General features: G+C 42.4%; 1 protein-coding gene across 5 annotated transcripts in view; it reads right to left on the reverse strand.

The window, feature by feature from the left end:
- Nucleotides 1-23,216, reverse strand: part of SCHIP1 (schwannomin interacting protein 1) — a 141,003-nt gene that overhangs the window by 68,042 nt on the left and 49,745 nt on the right. The gene's annotated exons all lie outside the window — the stretch shown is intronic.

Consider the following 23,216-nt stretch of genomic DNA (forward strand, 5'->3'; position numbering starts at 1 on the left):
GTTACATTTGCAGTAAGCTGCTACAAAGCAATAGATAACAAAGACAGATAAGGACAGGCAAGGACCACACAGTTAAACTTCTTTCATTTTTAAATTAAGAACCTATAACCTATAATTTTGCTAATGTGAAAAAAGGCTTCAGCTGCCAGGAAGGAAAAGGGTCTAGAGGTTCGCACAGACCAGAGCGGGGCCTCTGGGCCAGCCACACCTGGTGCTCACCCTGTGTCCCTGGGCAGGTCTCCTGGCTTCTCCGAGCCTTGGCGCCTCCTCGCTGCGTGGTTGTGAGGGCCACACGACATTATAATGCCAAGCGCTGGGCACAGCTCCTGGCTCTGAGGAGGCTGATGGCGGAGGCGGTGATCCCCCACCCCGGGCTGCCCTGCAGACACACAAAGACCCAGCAGACTGGCAGATGGCGCCCTGCCCACGGCCCCAGGCCGCCCCTGCCTGGGGAAGAGGGCATGCACGGGAGGTGATGGGCGGGGACGGGCGCTGGCGACACCAAGTTCAGGAGGTGTAATTAGTGACCTACGGGCTGCACCGTGGGCACACGCTCTCCCACTTTAGTTTTGAATCTCAGAGTGTTAGTGGCCCCACTTTAAAGTACGCTCCGCTATTGTTCACAGCTTTTCACCAGCTTTTTATCCCTAGGACTGTAGCATGCGATGCAGGGCTCTGCCTGGGGGCCGTGAGATAAGGGCGCTGGAGGTACGGCCTTGGTGTGAAGTGCCGGTTTTCACTCAGCACCGTAGGAGCGCGAGCGAAGCTTCCACCCCCCTGCAGCCTACCCCTTGACGCGTTCCTGTCCCCCTTGAGTGTGACACACACCGACCCTGTAAGCCCTCTTTTGCTGCTGACCACTGAGTGGGTGTCTGAGTTTCAGGTGTGTGTTTAGGCTTCAGCTGACCACAGTTGCTGAAGGTCTCACCATCAGGTGAGTGTGAGGGGGTTGTGAGTTTATTTTAAATTCGGCTTCCTGGACTGTGGCATATTGTGGGTGTGCGAGTATAAAAAGGAAAATCAAAACAGTGAGGGCACTAGTGAGAATCTGGAAGTCTGCACTCCTGAGGCCATTCAGAACCTAAGCCTGGAGGCTGTGACTGGCAGCCGTCCTGCCCATAGTGAAAATACAGTAACAAAAGTACAATGAGGAGTTTCACCAGGAGGTGACAGGTTACGCTCAATTCCTCCTCTGTTGTCATTAAAAAAGCTTTAGTTGAAAGGAAGTTTTAATCCACTTGGTAATTCACCATAGGGTCACATGGGTTAACTTAAATCTGATCTAATCAGTAGTACGAAGGTTTTCTTTTTAATAGTAATCCATGAAGAAAATGGGCCGAATTGTAGGCATTTTCAGAAAGTCAGCCACAGAGATACAGATATGGGCCAACACTGAAACAGCCACACGAAAGTCGGAAAATTACTTTAAACCCGGCTAAGCACTTCTCACAGTGACTTTGTTTCCCTGGAAACCAGATGCAATTCAGTGTCCACACTGCTTTACGTGACACTTAAAGTATTAGACTCTGCTGTTCCCACTGGTGAAACCCGCTGCTTGCTTTTCCCTCTCAGATCTCACCAGCCCTGCAGAGCAAATTTTCATAACCTGCAAAAAGGTATTTTTTTTTTTTTACCCCGAGGATGGGTTATATTCTTGATGTCCATGGCAGCCGACAGCTTAGTTTACTTCATCGTAGATTTAATTCCTTCACTTGGTCCACAAATACCTATTGAATGCTTAAGACAAAGCAGCCATGTTAACAGGTGCAAGAAACAGGAAATAAGACACAGCCCTGCCCTCCGGGTGCACACACACACATAGACAATTACTGTGCATTACACACTATGTATACATAATACATCACAGATGAGGGCACCTAACCAAGTCTAGAGGAAGTGTGGTCATGAAAGGCTTTTTGGAGCTGGGGGTGGCTGAGCTAAGTTTCAACGATGAGTAGGAATTAACTGGGCAAAAAAAAAAAGGACATAGTGAACAGGGAAGAGAAAACATTTCAGGCAGGGGTGTAGCAAAAGCAAAGGCACGGAAGCTAGAAACAGTGTGGATCAGGCAGGTCAGCAGGCTGGTTTTAACTAGAATGTAAGAGAGCAGCATGAAATGAGACCACAGATAAGTGAGACCCAGACATGGGAGGCCTCAGTGCCAAATTTAGGACATTAGGCTTTACCCTGAAGAAGTCATTAAAAGATGTGAGAAGAAGTAGAACAGGTAGACGGGTAGATTGGGGGAAGGATTTGAAGGGTACAGGGCTGAAGCAGGGACACCAGCGGGGAGAAGCTGTAGAGGCTGGGGTGAGAGTTAAGAGCATTTGCAGGGTTGGGGCGGTAGCTGCAATGAGGAGGGGAAAGCTTTGAGACACATATAGAAGGTAAAACTGGCAAGATTCGGTGGCTGATTGGTTACAGGAAATGAAGACCTGGGGGAATCATGTGTATGTTGGTGGAGGCCACTGCCACGATCTGAGATGAAAGGTACGGCATAGACTGAAGTTAGAGGAGAAGATGATGATGAGTTAGTTTTGAACATGCTGCACTTGAGATAGTTTATATACAATTTATTTATTCTCTCACTGTCTTGAAAAAGTAATGTATAAATTAAATTTTTCTATGGTCTAAAATAAAGGTAGCAAATGCTGGGTTAATGGACATCACTAATCCAGCAGAGCACCCCTGCTCACACAGCCTAGACACAGCTTCAGCATCCTTCTCAACACATTGCTCTGTCCCCACAAGGCAGCCATCGTGTGTTTCAGCACAACGTGGTGGCCACTGCCAGCCCAGTGGACAGTGCATGCACTGGAAACCCACAATCCCCCCAAATCTAAAGGCTTGAGAGAGTATCATTCTTTAAAAGATGCACGTCATAATTTGGAGGTATCTTTGAAGGGAATTATACCTTACCAAATTTAAATAAGCAAGACCACAATGATCTTGAGTACCAGAGTCACCGGGACATCTTAACAAATTTCTGAAAGATTCCTTAGTTTCATGTCAAGGCAGGGCAGACCATGGTGATCAACAGAATCCAGCTTAACATTTTATAACTGTTTGCTATGTTGTGGGTCAGGGTTTCTCAATATGACTTCAGCAGGACACAGCCTATTAGATGCTCCCTGGAAGGTGTTGGGAGGGGAAAGTTCTTCCTGATGAGTTAAGGTACGATGATTTGGATTACACCTCCCTCCTTGAGATCACAAGGCACAGCAGCATATTAAAGACTGAGAAATCCTACAGTAAAGAAATCCATTTAATTGAGCTTAGCTTAGTATCATCCAGTTATTGTGGCCAGGGAAGCCTCCTGTTACATGACACCAATGAAATGCCCATGAAATTAGGAATATTTCAATCCTCACAGCATATCCATTTCTTCTCTCCTTTTTTTTTTTTTTATGAAGTACAGTCAATTTGCAATTTATTGTGTCAATTTCTGGTGTACAGCATAATGTTTCAGTCATACATATATACATATGTACATTCCTTTTCAGATTCTTTTCATTATAGGTTACCACAAGATACTGAATATAGTTCCCTGTGCTGTACAGTATATCCATTTTACAAATGAGGAACAAAAGCTCTAAAGTCATACAGGAATAAAGTTGGCAAGGGAGATCCTAAATTCAGATCCTCCCTCTCCAGCTTCAGGGCCTGAGTCACAGGATCACGGACGGATGGGGCAGTAAATGTTAAAGGTCAGGGCAGATATATCTGGGTTACAAATTCTCTTTACAAAGGGGATGTCAGGGTGGGCTCCAGTGTTCTCACGGGGCAATAGCTACAGCAGGTGGGCCAGCCAAGCTTTCTGGAGTGTTCTCTATCAAGGCTGATACTTCAGCCTGTCCTTCAAAGTCCTCCGCCATCAGCTCCCTTTCATTCTGCTACATTATGCCCTATCCTTGTTCACATTGTTTCTGCTGCCTGGAAACCTCAGAGGTCATTTGATGCAGGTCAATTCCCCAGGAAGCGACTCTGAGGTGAAGATCACCAGCAGGAACTTTACTGAGGAACGCTCTGGGGATGTGCACCTGTGAGGGAACAAAGGCAGCAACGTGGGCAGGAGAGGCTGAATTCTGATGCGGCTACAGCAAAGGCTTCGCTGATTCTGTGAGGGAGCTCGGAGCTGGGCTGGCCCTTGAGAGTTGACCCATGCTAGGAGAATTGGGTCCCAGCGGCAACCAGACACTGGATGTTGGCTGCCGCTAAGAAGGTGGTATGACCTTGGGCCATCCTCAAAGAGGGTCTCAGATGAGAACTGTCAGCTGCCAACACTCCCAGCAGCTGGGGGCAGTGGGCGCTTCACTTCCGAAGGGGGGTGGGCAGTGACACGGATCTGGGCTGCCTGACAGTAAGTATCCTCCAGGTCGATCACATCACGCTTCCTAATCAGTAACGCAGGTCCACGGACTTGCCTGCATTCTGTAGATGCCAACAGAGCTTAGTGTCTGGGCTGTGGGCTCTGTTACACTAACTTGCTTTTTAGCATGTTTCATGGGTTTTATCTCCCTGCCTAGATTGCAAATTTCTCCCCAGATTCTATATTTCTTTGTATCCTTAGCAGGGTTTAAGAAAGTGATCAATAATCCATGACATATGTAGCAAAAAGAGTAAAAGATTTGGAGCCTGAAATCTTAGCTTTAAATCCCAGAATTGCCACTTACAGATGTGTAAAGTTACATGTATCACTTAATTTCTGTGAATCTTAGTCTCATCATTTATAATGTGGGAATAATAAAAATCCTTATCTTACCCAAGCTCCAGGGTTGCTCTCAGAACACTAAGATGGTGAACTAAAAATGCTTTGTAAACTAATAAACTAGAACAAGTGTTTTCCAATGTTGAGTAGGAGACACCTGTTAAAGGGGAAAAAAAAATTAGGCCAATAATGTAAAACTAGATGGTATCAATTCTTTATGCTGATAACACATAAAATACAAATTCATACACAAATATAAACAAAATGATATACAATCAATTTCAAAGAACAAATACTGAATTATTGTGACAGACGATGTTGCTTTATTGGCTTTTATATGTATGCTACGAACTGTAAGACGAAGGTTCATTTGGGTTGGAGATGCCTATACTTTGTATGCCATGCAGTAATTCCAGTTTCTCAACACTCGCCTCATTTTATCCACTGTGAAACCTGTCATTTATACAATGCACCACATCATTTGGCCTTCATATAAAAACATCATTTATGTATGTTAAGTCCACTCCTATTCCTTTAATTTTCTATATTATCTGCCCATTAGAACATGCACCAGGATTTCAATTTAGCAGGAGAAAGTCCATGAAACAGCGACTTTAAAAATTAATGAACAGAAGAAGTATAAGACTTACTCAGTGAAAAACACAAAATATTGTAAGAGAAATTAAAGACCTAAGTAAATGGAAGAGACATTCTATATTTACGGGTCAGAAGATGTCAAATTGATCTATAGATTCAATACAATTGATATCAAAATTCCAATGGGCTCTTGGCAGAAACTGACAAGCTGATCTAAAAATTTATATGAAAAAGCAAAGGACCCAGAAAAGCCAAAGTAACCTGAAAAAACAACAACGTTGGAGAACTTACACTTCCCAATTTCCAAACTTAATACTATAAAGGTACGTTAATCAAGATAGTGTGGTATTGCCATAAGGATGGACATGGTGAGAAATGGAACAGAACTGAGAATCCAGAAATAAACCCTGCATTTATAATCCATCTGTTTTTGACAATGTGCCAAGGTAATTCAGTAGGGAAAAAGATAGTCTTTTCAACAAATGGAGCTGGAATAACTGAACATCTGCCTGCAAAAAGATTAATTTTTATATTTATTTCACATCATATATAAACATAAACTCAAAATTGATCACAGACTAAGACAGGGGCTAAAACTATAAAACTTCTGGGAGAAAATATAAAGATCTTTTGTGGTTTTGGTAGACAGAGTTCTTAAACACAACACCAAAAGCATGATCCATAAAAGAAAAAAACAGAAAAAAAAACTTCATCAAAATTAAACCTTTTGTGCTTAAAAACTTACCAATAATAAAATAAAAAGATGAGCAAGTGCCTGGGAGAAAATATGTACAAATATTATTTCTGATAAAGGATTTATATCCAGAATATATAAAGATCTCTTATAAGCCAATAAGACAAACCAATTTAGAAATGGACTAAGGGGCACATGAAAAGATGTGCAGCATCATGAGTCATCAGGGAAATGCAAATTAAAGCAGCAATGATCACGGTGGTGTTGCAGGTTACCTTGGCAATGTGTACATTGCTTTTTTGGCTTTTATTGTTAAGTCAGTACTATACATTTTCTGCTTTGAATTTGTAACCTTGTAGCATTTAAGATAATGCCGGTGTGTTTGTACTTTGTTGTGTAAAGTAAAAGGATTGTGTTGAGTAAGCCTAGGATTAGAGTGCAAACAACAACAGCGAGATGCCACTTCATGTCCACTGGGATGGGTAGGGTCAAAAAGATGAAATAATTACTGGTGAGGATGTGGGAAAACTGGAATCCCCAATTGCCAATGGGAATGTAAGACGGTATAAACACTTTGAAAATGTCTGGCTGTTTCTTAAAAAAAAAAAAAAAAAAAATAACATTAAACATAAATTTACCATACGATTGTGCAATTCCATTCCTAAGTATCTGCCCAACAGAAATGAAAACATATGTCACACAAAGACATATATGTGTTCACAGCAGCATTATTCATTACATCAAAGGAGTGGGAAAAAATCACATGTCCATCAACTGGTGAGTGCATAAACAAAACGGGACAGCCATACAACGGAATACTATTCAGCAATATATTATTCAGCAATAAGAAGAGATGAACTACTGATACATGCTACAGCACGGATTTTTTTTTAAATAAATGATCCCTTTTATTGTAAGTAATGTGTGAACCTCAAAAACAAAAGCAAAACAAAAAGTTAAACAAAAGAAGTTAGATGCAAAAGATTACATTTTATATGATATTATTTATATGAAATGTCCAGAAAAGGAAAACATACAGGGACAGGAAGCAGATGGGTAGTTGCCTGGGGCTGGGAGAGGGACTGGGAATTGACTGTCAATGGGCAGGCAGAATCTTTTGAGGGAGACGGAAATTTTCTAAATTTGGACTGTGGTGATGTTTGCACAACTTTGAAAATTTACTAAAAAATCATTGAATTGTACACTCAAAACAGGTAAATTTTATGGGATGTAAGTTGTATCTCAATAAAGCTACTTTAAAAATTTGGGCGCTATTGTTCCCATTTAAGGAGGTGTCTGTAGACAGCCAAGTGCAGAGCTGTTATGGTGTTGTCTGTAGTCATTAGAGACCCAGACGTTCCCCACCTTCAGCTGTCCCTAACATGTGTTCTTGCCCTGCTGGTCATAACCTGACCTCCATCCAAGCTAGAAGAGGGAAAAGAACAGAGTGTAAAAGGCCTGCCGTGTCAGCCACCTTTAAGGACCTTTCTGGGAAGCCGCACCCAGTAACTCTCACATATTATTGGCTAGAACAGTGTCACGGGAACATTCTTAATTTCAAGGAAGGCTGGGAAACGTAGGAGTATTGTCAAACCAGGGTCCTGTCAGTAAGGAAGGAAGGAAGCGTGGATACTGGGGAAAGAAGCTAACCATCTCTCGGGTGGAGAAATTACTTGTTGGGGTCCATGGGAACACAAATAGAGCCAGCACTGCTTACATAATAGAGTGGTACTCAGCTATAAAGGGGTGATCCAGGTGATCCCAAGTCCACTTTTTACTGGTTTCTTATCCAAATCAAATCAAACAAAAGCAATCAAGTCCTCAGTGAAAACACAAGGGTTCCAGAGAAGCTGCCTGTTACTCTGCTGGGAAACCCTACAGCTGACAAATATTCATTGTTATTCCTACTTTTATTTCTAAGACAAAAACATGAGAGCTGAGCCACTTGGACTAGTAGAAGGAATAGGATCCTTGAGACTGGAAATGTTTGGATTCAAAACTTGGCCACATCCTTTAGTCTCTCTGCCCTAGGCAAATCCCGGAACTCATCTAAGCCTCAATTTCTTCACCTGTACAAGCACAATGATAATTCCTGCTTCACAGGGCCACCGGGAGGACTTGCTAAGGCGGCAGGTGTATAAGCCTCCCCCCTCCGCAGGTCACGCTGCCGTACGGTGCACAACAGGGCCTCACGTGCGCTCAGCACAGAAGAGTAAGTCTCAGTCTTTTTCTTGCCAAAGTTAAACAGCTGTCTCAGAGTTCTTCAGCCATGGTTTCCCCATATTTCTCAGGCTGAAAATTTATCTCAAGAGAATTCCTAATGAGATATCATCTATTCAACACACACACACACAATTATAATGGGAGCAGAGAGCAAAAAAACCTAAACAAAACACACACACACAGACACAGAAAAAAAAAACCAAAAAGCAAAACCAAAGAAAACACACTAAAGATAAAAGTTCACCTGTGGAGAACAAATTTCTAAAAATACTTCTATTTTTATACCTAAAGCGTTGTACCCTTCCTAATAGGATTAGGAATGTGGCTTCTACAGAATCAGAGAGAGCACTTAGAAAAACACACCAACTACATTTATGTACTTAGCACATTAAAAAAAAAAAAGGTGCTCATGAAAGCAGGTGTGCAGGTGGGTCTGCTGGCACGAACCCCAGGTCATCTGTTCCCTGCCCTTTATTCACACATCAGTTTGACAACAGCAACACGGACCCTCATCCATCACCTTCTCCCTGAAGCACAAATACAGCTTAAAATAGGAGGCTGTTCAAACTGGCTGAATGGGATCAGTTTGCAGCTTTAGTGGCTTTTTAAAAGTCACTTAAGCACTGACTGAACAAAATTTGTATTTCTGTAAGAACACTACACATCTCAAAAGAGAAGAATGAATCCAAAGCAGAATTGTAAAATTTGTCAGCTTAACACTAGAATATTTAGTATGTATTTGCATTCTCTCCAAAATACCAAATTGTATTAATGATGATAGTCTTGACAAAAACAGCATTTCCCTATTTTTTTTTTTTACATGGAGGTACTGGGGATTGAACCCAGGACCTCATGCATGCTAAGCAGGCACTCTATCCAGTCCCCAGCATTTCTTTTACTTAATTAAAAGATAAGAGCAGGCTAGCAAAACTGATAGAATACTTCAGGACACAATGATATAGTTTGGTTTTTCCAGTCACTGTATCAGTGACTTAATTTTTTTCCCATTCCCATGACCCATTTTCCCATTTTGCTTCTCCCTGTGAAAAGAGGAAGAGAAAGATGGTGTGTGACTCCGCTCCCGGAGGAGATCTTGCAGGCCACGTATCAGGAGGGAGCCCTAAACTGAACCAGCACAGCTCCCTTTGGTGTGCAGCAGCTGGCTGCCAAAACCCAACAGCTGCTGGGCTTCTCCAGCTGTGGCTGCCACCACGTCCCAGAACGCTCTCCCTGACCGACCTCAGATTGAGAAATCCTGGCTGTCCTTAGGTGCCCTCCACCGACAGTGCCAATTCATTTCTACTCACAGGTTTGTGCAAAATTTCTCTCATCCAGAGAGCTGCCATATTTATCCTTGAGTTAGAAGTCAATTAGAAGGAAAACAAAACCAAAACCTTACTCTGTTTTCTTGAGAGCCATCCTATATTGTAACTACCACCCTGTTGCCTTTCCTCTCCGCCCTTACCCCAAAGCATGGCACACAAGAAAAGTCCTGTTACCCCAAATGCACAGACCAAAGAAGGGCGCCCCATTGAACACAGCTTCCCCTACAGCTCGGCGGAGCGCTCACAGCAGGGGTCCTTGCCGAGGCACACAGAAGTCACCCTGTACATCAGTGCCTTCTCTGCCATGCTACCAGGCAGTGGCCGTTCCACATCACAAAGTATGTGTTTTGGGTTGTTGGAATATTTTCACACTTACATGTACATATTCCAAACACAATTGGTTGCTTTATTTATTTATCTATCTATCTATCTATCTATCTATCTATCTATCTATCTATCTATCCTTGTTATTGTGAGTACAATTAGGCTGATCTATCGGATTTTGAAAAGTGAAAGTAGTGGCTAGGGAAGGGGACAGGAGGGCCGAACGACATCTGAGTTCTTCGTTTCCTCACACAAGTGTTCACCAAGCATCGCTGCTGGGTGCTCTGGAACCAGATCCGCCCTCAGAGAGCACAGCTGTCATCTCTCGAGGGAGACCTGCCTTGGATTACTATTTACAGGCGTGACAAGGGTTACAGAGAGTGGTCTGAGGGTGCTGCTCGGCCAGGTCAGGGAAGGCCTGTGTACAGGGTCTCGAAGGGTCTTTGGAAGGTTTCTAACTAAACTCACATATTCATTAAGGCACTTCTAGAAGTTTCATTTTGCTCACACTCTTCAGTGTGTGCGAAAGGGTGGCACAGCTACTGTGATTCTCATTTCAAAGATTAACCCAAATCTCTGGATTCTCCCTCCAATGTACTACTCCAAACACTAGGGGTCAGCAGCCTTCCAAAAGTGGTGAATCAAGCCAAGAGCCCCAGTTCCTGGGGTGCTGCTAGGTAGGGGTGGGTAGGGGCTGATTCTCACAACAGGGAGAGACGCTGTGGATGCTTTCCTGAACCCCCCTCCTAGTCTTTAAGTAACAACGTTAACTTTTATTTGGCTACCCTCAGCTGCCCTTCCAAAGTCCAGGTGCTGGGGGAAGTGGATCTGGGAGCTGGATTTGTGGCTCCGCCTAAGTTAATTTGCATTACCCCACCCCCACTCCACAGTTCTGGTTCAGGAATAAACATGTGACCCTATGCAGGCCAACAGAGATTGAGAAGAAATTTGCTGAGGATGACAGGGAAAGTAGTTTCCAAGATCTTCTGGGAGAGCTTCTGTAAGTCTCTCTCTCCTTGGATGAGGATGAAGGAACCCAAAGCCCTGCAGTATAGACAGTCATCTGACAACCACCAGGTGTGGACAGACAGCTATAAGATGAAGAAAAAAAGAACACAGTGGTGAAAGCAGGCGTCTGAAAAGCAAAAAACTGGGGACAGAACAGAGCTCCAGGTCTTTGCTACTGACTTCCTCACCTGCTCAGGGCTAAGCAGTCTGCATCTCACAGTTCTGAAACAGGGGCATTTCCTACAGTTCCACTGAAAGGGCTGAGGGAGCCCTAACACAACTCCAGGGATCAGGAAAATTTGACCCTACCTCCCTGCTTTCTTTAGAATGTTATTCAAAAAGAAACATCAAAGGGGTCCTTGTTCTTCCTTGCATTTTTTTTTAAAGGTGAGAGGCTACGGTGATAAAGCATATAGATTTTGGCGTCCATCAAACCCAAGTTCAAATCTCAGTAATGCCCCTTCCTAGTTATGTGACATGACACATCACAAAGACATTTGAGCCGCTATGTCTGTAAACTGAGAATGAATAAAGCCTACCTTTCAGAGTTGCTCTGAAGTTTAAATGTAGTAACATGTAATGGGTTTGGCACTAAAAGAATAGTTGCTAGGATTACTGTTTCAATATTCCTTGAGAGAAGATGGCTCTCTGACAAAAAAGCAGAAAAGCAGCCAGCTCCCTAAACATTCTGCCCAGTGTATTCACATTGGCTCTCTGCATCCACGGGGTCTGCATCTGCCGCGGTACCAATTCCCAGTGCATATAGAGGAACGACTGTATTTACTTCCCATCCAAGATAAGATTCCCTGAGTGTACGTGTACTGATGAGAGCAGTTGTCAAGGACCTGGAAATACGTGTCCCTTAGGCACAGTCTGTATCTGCATCAGGAAGCACAGACTTTGAAATGGAAGTCAAGTCAAGGGCTTCAGATAGTTACTGCAGGTTTGGAGATAGTGATTCATCAATGATGTAATTCCTCAGGCAGGTCTTATTTGTGGTGAAGCAGTGTGCCAAGGAACGACTACTAAAAAAAGATTATTGTCATCTTTGATTTTTTTTTAAAGACATGGGCTCCTAAATAGATTTCTATCATTCACTCAAAGAGTAAAAGTTTAAGACCCACACCTGCACATCTGCCCCAGAATTCCTGTCCTAAGGCAAAAGGAACATAATGTATTCTAGCCTAGAGGCTGGATCAGAGTCAGTTTTTCTCTATATCGCCTTGCCATCCTTTCTGTGGCACACTTTACTAGTCTCCCAATACCTGTTCTCTCTCTTCCTTATTGATAGCATACCCCCGACTCCCCCACGCCCAGGATAAGACTACATCTTCCAGCCTCCCTTGCAACCAAGTGTGTGACTTCACAACCATGTGACTACATTCTGGCTAAATGGATCTAAGCAAAGGTGTCATATGTGACTTCTGGAAAGTGTCCTTAAAGGAAGGGACATGTGCCCTTCTTCTTTTCCACTGGCCAGATTACAACATGATAGTAAGTGCTTAAGCAGCCAGCTGGACCAGGAGGCAGAAAGCCATGAACTGGATGACGGAGCAGCAAAACAGAAAATAACCTTCAGTCACCTTGAACCTCCTTAGATTCTGACACCCACACTTCTTTTATATGCACGGGAAATAAAAATCTATCTGATTTGAGGTACTGGCATTTTGGGTGTTTTTTGGTCACTCATTGCTAAACTTAACCTGAACAGATATTTTCCTATAACCATTGTTTATATTTTCTCCATTCATCTGTGATATCAAAATGGCATTGTTTTTAACTAGACAGGCTGCTTACAAATGGGTATAGATTCATCAGTCATTTCCACCATACTCCCCAAATCCCACTCACATCCCACAGAATGAATTCTATCCACGGTGTAACATCAGAAAGGTCACCTCCCAGACATGGAAAGAAATAGAGATTTTTATTTTAAACCAAGAACAAAACCTTCTTGTTTATTTTACAGAAAACCCTATCTATTCAAGATGACTGCTTTCTCCTACTTTAGCTGACAATTTTATGAAATGAAGACTATTTTCTTGGTGACAAAAAGCTCTCAAATGCTTACTATCAGTTAAAAATAAAATACTTGTTACTTCTCTAAGCATCAATTAGACACAATGTAGTAGGAGACAGTGGGCTCCAGAAGATGGTCAGGGGTCTTGGCTTCAGACATAGGAGCACTTTCTGGATTTGCCACTTAACTTGTGACCTTGGTAAGTGATTTAACCCCTTATTAGCTCCAGTTTCTTTAACTATAAATTGAAATCTCGTACAGTATTTGCAAAAAAAAAAAAAAAAATCAAATGAGCTAATATGTGCAATGTGCCAAGCATATAAATAGGTACTGTAATAACAAAGGCTTCTTTTTGTTTGTTCTTTAGTTTTTTATTTGTTATAAATGAAAGTCTATGGAGTTTAGGTCAGTAGAACTGTGTCTATAACCCTCTTGGGACTTGTTACTTAAGACTCAGTTTCTTCAACTGTCAATCAGCAAAGGAGGCAAGAACATACAACAGAGAAAAGACAGTCTCTTCAGCAAATGGTGTGGGGAAAACTGGACACCTGCATGTAAATCACTGAAGTTAGAACACTCCCTCACACCATACACAAAAATAAACTCAAAATGGCTTAAAGGTTAAATATAAGACAAGACATGATAAACCTCCTAGAAGAAAACATTTTGACATAAATCTTAGCAATGTTCTCTTAGGGCAGTCTACCCAGGCAATAAAAATAAGAGCAAAAATAAACAAATGGAACCTAATTAAACTTAGAAGCTTTTGCACAGCAAAGGAAACCATAAGCAAAACAAAATGACAACCTACAGAATGTGAGAAAATATTTGCAAATGATATAACTGACAAAGGCTTAATTTCCAGAATATATAAACAGCTCATAAAACTTAATAACAACAATAACAACAAAAAAACCAAACAACCCAATCCAAAAATGAGCAGAAGACCTAAACAAGCAACTTTCCAATGAAGACATACAAATAGCCAATAGGCACACGAAAAAATGTTCAAGATCACTAATTATCAGAGAAATGCAAATCTAAACTACAATAAGGTATCATCTTATACCAATCAGAATGGTCATCATTCAAAAGTCCATGAATGAGGATATGAAAAAGAACATACGTATGTATATACATGACTGGGACACTGTGCTCTATACCAGAAATTGACATATTGTAACTGATTGTACTTCAATTAAAAAAAAGAGAAAAGAAAAAGTCCATGAATGATAAATGCTAGAGAGGGTGTGAAGAAAAGGGAATGCTCCAACACTGCTGATGCGAATGTAGCTTGGTGCAGCCATTACGGAAAACAGTATGTACATTCCTCAAAAGTCTAAAAATAGACTTACCCTATGATCCAGCAATCCCACTTCTGGGTATATATCTGGAGGGAACTCTGATTCGAAAAGATACATGAACCCCAATGTTCATAGCAGCGCTATATACAATAGCCAAGACATGGAAGCAACCTAAATGTCCATCGACAGATGACTGGATAAAGAAGTTGTGGCATATTTAAACAATGGAATACTACTCAGCCATAAAAAAGAATAAAATAATGCCATTTGCAGCAACATAGAATGACCTAGAGATTGTCATTCTAAGTGAAATAAGCCAGAAAGAGAAAGAAAAATACCATATGATATCACTCATATGTGGAATCTAAAAAAAAGAAAAGATACTATGAACTCCTCTACAAAACAGAAATAGATTCGAAGACATAGTAAATAATCTTATGGTTACCAGGGAAAGGGGGCTGGGAAGGGATAAATTTGGGAGTTTGAGATTTGCAAATGTTAACCACTATATATAAAAATAGATTTTAAAAAAAGTTTTTTCTATATAGCACAGGGAACTATATTGAATATCTTGTAATAATCTTTAATGAAAAAGAACATGAAAATGCATGACTGGGACCTTGTGCTGTATACCAGAAATTGACACACTGTAACCAACTGTACTTCAATTAAAAAAAAAAAATGCCAGTCAGGTTTATAAGAACAACGGTGATACTATTAATTGTAACAATAACAATTGTTGGCATGTTTTGTGATTATCAAGTGTCAGGCACTGCATCAAATCTTTTATTTTCATTATTTCAGTGAAATCTGTTTTTTCTACCTCCTAGAGATGTTTTTAAGGATGTAAATAAAAAATGAGAAAGTGATTATAAGGATACTGTGTATTAAAAGAAATTTATAAAATTGTAAGATACATACAACTATAGTAGTATTGATCAAATTGATTAGTTCTTTTAGGAAAAATACCTTGATTTTTAGAAAGAAAAAGATTTCAGTCAAAAATGAGGTACAAAACATATGCTCCTTCCTAAAAACTTGTATTTCATTTAAAAAGTAATCTAAAGCTATATAATGCCAGAGTAGAGGCACCTGTTTACCTAACTGCTTACCATAAAAGTGAAAACAAAATATCCATGCAGAATATTTTGATTTTCTTTCTTTTTAACTTTAAGTAGTCCTCATCATTTGATTCAGGAAAAAGTATCTGACAATTCATAAAAAAAGTATATTATGTACTCATATGTACTACGTGTTAATATATACTTAATACATCTGCATGTACTTTCTTTCTTTATAAATGTTTGTGTTCTACAATATGTGTTTGTAAGTTGACTAGAATTCAGAAATTTCACCCCTTAGAAAAACATTTACAACTGTAACTTACTTGTTGTACCAGCCACTGTCCCCAGCTGACAAGTCTTTCCTATATAAAATCCTTGTGTACACAAACTTACCTTTGTATATAGCTTTGTATAAATGCAACAACATTTTGACCAATTTTGAGTTACTACTATCGGACATCCTGAGGGACTAAAGGACTCAGTGGGGGAATGAAAAGCGAAGAAAAGTAGATGCCAGAAATAGAGGGTTTTGCAGGGCAGCTGTGGAAAAGATAAAGGGAGAACCCAGCCCACAAGTGATTACAAACTTAAAATGCTTTAAAAAATGGATTTAAAAATGGACTTAAAAATAAAGGGGAATTTTCACATAAAAATCCCATGATGTGCATTTCAGCACCCAGGTGGCCGTGCACAATGCACAACCCTATCTCTGTCCCCTTAGGTTAAGTCTACTCTCTCTGCACCAGTGGGGGGCCTCCCTTAGTTAGAGACTGGCCCGGCCCGTACTGAAGACATAGGAATTTGCACATATGATTGAAGGTATCTGGGTTTGCACATACACACCTCTGCCTTGTGTGCAAAGGAAGACCATGCAGCTGCAGGTCATGGGCCTGGAGCAACAAAAGAAAGTTCTGGCATGTTCCATTCTCCTTCTGTCACTGGGCTCCCCAAGGCCCACCAGTCATTGAAGGCCACACGTAAGAACCGCTGCCATGTAGCCTCGTGGCAGCAATGACTATGGAGGGCTGTGTTCCTCAGACCCAGCAGACTCATTGCAAAGTTCACCTTCTAGCACCGGACACCATCTGTGTAACATAAAGCCAGTAATGATACTCCACCCCTGAAGGCTTTTGAGTTTGCGACCCTGGCTTTGAGAAGCTTTGAACTGGCCCCTTTTCTGTATCTGTTAGGGACTGAGGGACAGCTGCAAGAGGGGCTCCTGGAGGAGAACAAGAGACTGGCTGTTGGGACAGGTGTGCCATTCTCGTGGTCTGAGATGTGCCCTGACCCTGGGCACCAGGAGGTTGGCCTGAGACACACCTGCTCAAGTCTGCTTGACCTCCCCTTCTCAAAGTGGGATCGGGGAAGGGGGCATCAACTTGGTCATAAAATCAGAGTGTTACATGTGTTTCATTTGTATTCATTTGTGTTATATGCTGAGTGGAACTCCGTGAGCCTTTGTTCACTACAGTAGCCTAGGCGGTTAGAACAGTACGTGGCACATAATAGATGCTGAATTAATACGTGTGGGATAAGTGAATGAATGAAAGCTCCACTTTGTTCTCCCTGGAAGCCTCCTCTTTGCCAGACCAGGCCTCCGCTGTCTCTCATCTAGAAGACCTCCAACACCTCTCAGCTGAGTTAGACTCCAGGCCTCAGGGTAGCTCCAATCTCTACCTTGAGTTGTCTTTCTAGAATCCAAATCTATGGTATCACTTCTTTGCTTAAAATCCTGCTATAGGTTTCTCATTATTTTTCGGATAAAGTCCAATTTTTTTCATTTTTAGAAACAACGTTATTAAGATAGAATTCACATACCATACAAATTTCTCACATACAGTGAACAATGAATGGTTTTTAGCACATTCACAGAGATGTACAACTATCACTGCAACCTAGGTGTAGAATGTTTTCATCAACCTCAAAGGAAACCCATTAGTGGTCACTCCCATTCCTCCCACCCTCAAATTTAGGCAATGATCAATATACTTCCTTCCTCTATAGATCTGCCTAAAGTCTAAACTTTTTAATGAGGCCCCAGCCGATCTGTCCTGCCCTGGCCAGCCTTACTGACCTTCTCTGTGCCCAGCGCTCTCCCGCACACCCTCCTCCCCTCTCCATCAGGCTGGGGGGCAACCCCCTAACTCACCCATCAGGTCCCAGCCTCCGTCTTCATGTGCTCTCACCGCCGCCCTTTATTCCCTCACTGTTCTTACTGTGCCCCTCTGTAGGACGGTCTGTCTGCTGGCCAGTTAACACTGTCAGGCAGTTGGTCTTGTGACCTTGGTCACCTGTGTCCCTGGCACCTGGCTTAAGGAGAGGCTGGCACAGAGGAGGTAGTGAGACTTCCACTGGATAAATATGTTTTCTTCTGTGCCAGGTTTGGCGCCATGCTGTCTGTAACCCTCCATTTTCATGATCTCGAGGGTGAGAAAGCTGAGCCTCAGAGAGGCTAAGTCACTGGCCCAGGGTGAGGGTTCAGAGTCAGCGGACCCGAGCCTGCTTCCCCGGCGCTGCGCCGTGGGGTGGCACCTGGTCTGCTTTTTCCAGGAGAGCAGCCTGGGCAGCACACGTGTGCCTGAGTGCCCTCCACGGGCTTGGCTCGCATCTGTTACCTCAGCAAGAAGGCATGCCGGAGGAGATGGAATGTTTGCTGTTACTCAAGACTGCGAATAAAGCCTCTTTATTAAAGAGTGAAGGAATGTAGGTCAAATGATTGCCCTGCCCAGCGTCTCCCTCTATTACCCAACCTTTCTCATTGCGTGTATGAGGCCATGAGTGGAAACTAAACGGAAAATTCCAGAAGCTCTGTGACTATCATTAAACACAAAAGGCTCACAAAGTCAAGGAATGGATTTTTTTAAATTTATTTTATTTTTGTTATTTACTTTTAGGTGAGGGGAGGTAATTTGGTTTATTTACTTACCTATTTAATTTTAGAGGGGAACTGGGTATTGAACCTAGGACCTTGTGCATGCTAAGCACATGCTCTAGCACTTGAGATATATCCTACCCCTCAAAGGAAAGGATCTTTAAATCACTTTCTGTTTTAGCTCACGATCATTCTAATTCAAAAGTTCAGATTTGTTCATTTGTTAAGAGCCAATCAGGTATAAAAGACTGCACTAGGCCCCTGGAAAAATAAGTCCTGTTCAACTGTTATGAAAATGGAGTAAATGATGACGATGATAAAGAAAAATAACACACTAATTATGGGTCAGGTACACACATCACAAATTAACCCTCTAACAACCCTGAAGTCAGGTACTATTAATACCCCCATTTCATAGATGTAGAAGTCAACTCACAGAGATGTCAAGTAATTTGTTCAAGGTCACACAGCTAGAAGGGATAGAAAGGATTAGAGCCAGCCCAGCTACCTCCAAAACTTGCTTGATGCCATACCAACTTTCTAGTTTGTGTAATATATAAATTACACTTTCTAATAGTTAGTTTTACATTTTTCAGAAAACTGTAGCACAGAATTAGTCTAACAACATCTTAATACTAATTTGTATCTTACAAACATGTTGCCTACAATAAGAAGCTTCACAAAATTGAAATAATGCTTAATTTCTTTTAAGGTAACAGTGGAAGAGAAAAATCCATCAGAAGAATATAAAGGAAAGTCTTAAGGAATAAGTAGTAGTAAGAGTTCTACATTTTATCTTAAGAGAAATTTAAGGACATCTAATAAAATCAAGTTTTACAATGACATGCTGGATATTGTCACCAATAGGGGCAAAATAAATATATAGGGTCAAAAGCATGCAGCGACCTTACGACCTTATCAATTCCATGCTGCAGAAATGGGTGGTACATTTGCTTCCAATCAAGATTTAGAGGAATTAAGAAAATAGCCCTTCAGGTTAATAATTTTGAAGCGTTTAAGGTTGAACAAGTAGATGTGGATCTCCTGAGCAGCAGAAATCCAAACACCAGACACAACAGGAGAAGCCAGTTAGTCATGAAAAATGGAAATTGAGTCGTTGGTCGTGTAAGTCCTTGTTCTAACTAAATGACATCATCTGGAAGAAAAACACTGTGGTGCTTGTCCAGACAGTTCCAGTCATCTCCCTCCCTGACACCCAGTGCATGGTTTTGGTGTTTAGCTCCCTTTCATGATTTCATGGCCTTGGTACTCTGTCCGAGTGCTTGTTACGTCACTTTCCATGATCCGTGTAAGGCTTCTTTGTGGAAATACTCTCTGGATCAGCACTTTGCTTTAGTACAATGACTCTCAACTCTTTGTATTGCAACTTCTATCCCGAATCTCCTTTACTCTGGTTATCGGTACCTACACGTGTCACACAGAGGGAGGACCGCAGTTATGCAGATGGCTTTCTCCCCACTGTGACCTCCAGGTGTCATTGCTCTGTTTACATCTCTGCTTTCCTCCGGGGAATCTGGGGAGGATGAGTGCATGACCACTCAACCCTGGCAAGTCTCCTTCGCAAGAAGTAGTTGACTCGCTGGATTTCAACCAGTCACTTTGTGCCAACCCAACGACCCAGAATGCTCTCTGACCGCCCCCACTTCCTCCCCGACTCGTCCCCACACATACAGACCACCTCTCACTACGGTCTGGTGACTCACCATGCTTTACATGGCTTCTCTTTCTGTCCCCTGACTTCTGCTGCTACCCTCTGTCTTAGTCCAGGAATGTTTTTGCTTAGAATCATTACCCGCTGCTTGAATGCACTCCCACCGCACGGACGCCATCCCCCTGCACGCCCCTCTCCTTCCTCCTCTATACTGTGTTCAGAGGGATCTTTCTGAAAATCCAAATCTGACCTGTGGTGGCTCTACCTGAGTGCAAACCCCTCAGAGGACAAGGAAGACCCTCTATGATGTATTTTCCTCCCACATCTTTGCCTGTGGTTAACCAAACTTTAGTCCGCATAGATGCATATGGTTTGCTTCATTTAAAATGCAGATTTCCAGGCTCCAACCTCAGTGACTGTGATTCATTGTGCCCAGGAGAGGCCCAGATTCTGCATATCCAGTGCTTGTAATATATATCTGATGCAGCATAACCCTGGAGAAACACTGCTGCACAGCCAAATGGTCCCCAGTGCTGCTTCTCTTCCACGTGCCCATAGTTTCCGTGTGCTGGTCCCTCTACCTGGAAGGCCTTCTTCCACAGCCTCCTGGCAAATCCAGGAGGATTAATCATTTTTCAAGATCCAGCTGAAGATGCTTTTCTTTTGACCTACTCAAACGAAGTATAATTCTTTCTTTGGGCCACCACTGCGGCGAGTGCATACCTTTATCACATTGACTACCCTATACGGAGATGGTATGCGTGAGAGACATCTCGGTTTGGGAGTCAAATATGTGTTTCAATCCCAGCTCTGCCCCTTTGCCAGCTATCTTAGTCCACTTGGGCTGTTGTAACTACCACAGAATGGGTGACTTACGCAACAGACTTTAATTTTTCGTAATTCTGAGGGCTGGGAAGGCCAAGAGCAAGGTGCCAGAATACTTGGTTCTTCGAAGGGTCCTCTTCTTTACTTTATGCCATATCCTCATATGGCAGAGAAAGGAGCTCTGGTTTCTATTTCTCTTCTTATAAGGCATTAATCCCATTATTGGGGCTGTATCGTTATCTAAACCTAATTAGCTACCCCAAGCCCCACTTCCTAATTGCAAGCATCACATTGGGAGTTGGGGCTTGAATATGTGAATTGGAGGTGGTGGGCGGACGGACACAGACATTTAGGCCATAACAGCAGCTCTGATATCTCGGATGAGTTACTTAATAACTCAAGTTTCATCTGTAAACAAAGCCAGTAAGAGTACCTACCCCATTCAGTTGTTGGTAACTATCCCAGGAAGTTATTATTAGTGAGGAAACTGAGGCAGGAGATTGAGTAAATTTCCAAAGATCACACTGCTATTTAAGTGGAAGAGCTGGGAGTAGCCTCCAATCCATCTGGCTCATGCCCACATTCTCAACCACTGGAAACCTGTCTTCCCTACAAGGAAATGAACTGGCTAAGGAAGGAACAGAGGTTGTTAGGCTGCCAAGTGTCTAAGTTTGGTTCTGTCTCACTCAAAGGTCACGAAGCTTTCAGCAGAGAGTGTTTGACAGAAGAATTAGGGCATGGGGCGGGATGAGCTGATGGGCTTACGGGCCGTGTCCATGTCCCAGCACTACAGAACTACTTACAGCTCCTTAACTGGGCCTTGACCTCTGCCAAAGTCCCTCAGCTCTTCCCACTCTGCGTCACTTCTTCTGTGTCAGATGTTAAAGCCGTCCCTGGAACCATCAAGTCGGAGTCTCTGTTGGTGGGTGCCAGCCACTGGTTTGCAAGGGGCACCACCCACCTTCTGCCCATCATTGCAATAAGCAGCTAGAGTTGAAAACCCCGCCAGGAGTTTCCCCTCCCCCTGGGTAGCTTCCTGCGTTCCATGATCATCTTTTTGGTGAGACCTATCATTCTATTAGAATCCTCTTTGTTGGCCTCTCATGGGAGTTGTAAATCACTTTTATGTCAAGAGGACCCCTTTGGCACTCTGGTGAAGCCTGTGGACCCCTTCTCAGAATGATGTTTTTCACATGCATGTAGTGAAAAAAAACCTGGATTACAAGGAAATCAATTATACTGAAATACAAATACATGGACCACTAGGGTGAGTTCTTTGACCCTGACCCTGAGGTCAGGAATCCAGTCTTCTTGTGTCAAGGGGCCAAACACACACTTGGGACTCACTAAATGCTCACTGGAGGAATAAATTCAACAGTAAGTCATACCTTGTTGAGAATCACTGTTTTAGTAGCAGGGAAGTACCCTCCCTGAGGGAAATGTTAGCAATGTACCATTTCAGAGCTGCTGAAATTCAAATGTTACGCAATCTCAGGTTCCTAAGGCACCTGAAAATTTAAAAAATGGTAGCTTTCTAAAAAAAAACCAATAAAATCAAGTTTTTGAACATGGTATCATCACTTCTAGCCTTTGCAAAACATTCTTCTCTTGCCTATCAAAACCAGAGAGAAGGAAAGCTGTGGCTGACTCAGAGGTTTCTGTGCGAGGAAAATGAGACGATTTGATTTTTTTTTTTCTTGCTGTGGTAGGCAGAATAATAGCCTCTCCCAAATATGTCCATGTCCTAATCTACATTTCCTTATATGCCAAAGGGACCCCACAGATGTGACTAAGTTAAGATCTTGGGATGGAGAGGTTAGCCTAGATTATCCAGGTGGTCCCAATGTAATTACATGGTCCAAAGCAGGTAAAGCTGGAGAATGAGATGTAATGACAAGCAGAGGCAGGAACGACATGGGGGCACGACCCAAGGAGGGCGGGCAGCCTCTAGAATCTGGAAAAGGTAAGGAAACAGATTCTCCCCTAGAGCCTCCAGAAGGTATCGGCTCTGCCAACAAATTGATTTTTAGCCCCATAAGACCATTTCAGACTTCTGGCCTACAGAACTGTAAGACACTGTGTTGTTTTAAGCCACCAGGTTTATGGTAATTGATTTTAGCCCTATAAGACCATTTCAGACTTCTGGCCTCCAGAGCTGTAAGATAATATGTTGTTTTAAGCCACCAGGTTTATGGTAATTTGTCATAGCAGCAGTAGGAAACTAAAACATCGGCCCATATCCAATAAGCAATGACATGGCCAACTCACACAATGGAAGAGAGAGAACCAAGCACACACTTTGGCTTAATCTTTTATCCCAGTGTTTTTCAACCCTGGTTGCATGTCAGAACCTCCTTTGATAGATAGATGGATGGATGGATAGATAGACAGATAGATAGATAGACAGACCACACACACATTACACACATGCTAATGTTGGGGTCCCAGCTGAATCAGAATCTTAGGGTGGGGTTGGATCTGAATATATTGAAGGCTCTCAGGGATTATGATGCACAGGGACCTGCCCCTAAGAACCCTGCCCGTACCAACAAAAATAGGGTAGGAGATAGTTTGCATACG

Source organism: Camelus bactrianus, chromosome 1 (assembly GCF_048773025.1).
Source record: "Camelus bactrianus isolate YW-2024 breed Bactrian camel chromosome 1, ASM4877302v1, whole genome shotgun sequence".
NCBI classification, from domain to species: domain Eukaryota; kingdom Metazoa; phylum Chordata; class Mammalia; order Artiodactyla; family Camelidae; genus Camelus; species Camelus bactrianus.